This window comes from Sinocyclocheilus rhinocerous, unplaced genomic scaffold (assembly GCF_001515625.1).
Source record: "Sinocyclocheilus rhinocerous isolate Xijiao unplaced genomic scaffold, SAMN03320098_v1.1 scaffold277, whole genome shotgun sequence".
In the NCBI taxonomy this organism is placed as follows: Eukaryota; Metazoa; Chordata; class Actinopteri; order Cypriniformes; family Cyprinidae; genus Sinocyclocheilus; species Sinocyclocheilus rhinocerous.
The window spans coordinates 597460-598950 of NW_015662923.1; positions in this window are offsets into that span (position 1 = coordinate 597460).

Here is a 1491-nt window from a genome sequence, read left to right on the forward strand (position 1 = left end):
CCTAGAACAACAAGTTTTTCTTAAAAGTCAAAATGCAGATAAATCCTAATAATCCTGCAAATTCAGTTTTTGCTCCAACAAATTTTTATCTGATTATGTACAATAAAGCATGGTCTTCACCGGTCTGTTCTGTTTGCTGACAACATGGAAAAACACCAATCTAAACCCAAGGTAAACAGAATACTGGGTTATCTTGTTTCACATTTCTCACTGCTCATACTTTCTCATACTTGTTTCACATACTCTCACTGCTCACTGCTCATATTCACTGCTCATACTCAACGCTTTGGGAATGCCTTTCAGTGTGACCGGCTCTGAATCACATGTGTAATCAGTTCAATGGAAGGGCGAGACGTCATAGGTGGATGACGTAGTGACCAGGAAGCTATAAATGCATGTGAGGTGGAACCGGCGTCAGCTTCTAGGAATGAAGCAAGCGCTGACAGAGATGCCAGAAGTATGGACCCGAGACGCAGCGTCTCGCTCCCTTCGGGGAACCATGGTTACATACGTAACCTGGAGACGTTCCCCTCCAGGAACTCAAGCTGTGTCGGAGAATGCTTTGGGAACGAGTATGCCCATGCCGCTAGACTTGCAAATCCCTGACTAGTGTTGAAGAGCACAACTAGGACGAGAGAACAGAAGAGCCAGGAGTGGCTCGCATATCTAGGCCATAGAACCTGACAAATGTGAGGGGGGTGGACCATCCCGCTGCGTTGCAGATGTCCTGCTTGGACACACCTGCCAAGAAGGCCTTGGAGGCCGCCATACCTCGGGTCGAGTGAGCCTTGACCCCCAGAGGCGAGGGGAGATCAGAGGACTCGTAGGCAATAGTAATGGCATCAACTATCAACCGACTGAGGGTCTGCTTCGTAACAGGAAGACCCCTCTTAGGGGGACCATAGCATACAAGCAGTTGGTCCGCCTTTCTCCACAGGGCAGCTCTGTGGATGTATGGTTCCAATGCTCGCACTGGACACATGCAGTTAAGCTTCTGCTGCTCAGGCTCCCTGAAGGGAGGAAGACAGAAGGCCTGTAGCACGATAGGCTGTGGTGTAACAGAGGGAACCTTAGGGATATACCCCGCACGAGGGTAGAAAAATACTTTGGCCAGGCCGGGCGCAAAGTCAAGATACGAAGGGGCCACTGAGAGGGCCTGAAGATCCCCAACTCTTTTTAGAGAAGTAATAGCCAGAAGGAGGGCAGTCTTAATTGTGAGACAGCGATCAGAAATGTATTCAATAGGCTCGAATGGAGACTTACAAAGAGCTTCTAGCACCACAGCCAGGTCCCACGTGGGGACGCGAGATCGTACTGGGGGCCTCAGCCTCAGCGCACCGTGGAGGAAACGTGTAACTAGGGGGTGTCTGCCCACTGACTGGCCACTGAGAGGGGCGTGGTAGGCCGCAATGGCCGCCATGTAGACCTTCAGGGTGGAGTGGGTTAGCCCTGCGGAGAAACGGGCCTGCAGGAACTCCAGCACTGTACCAA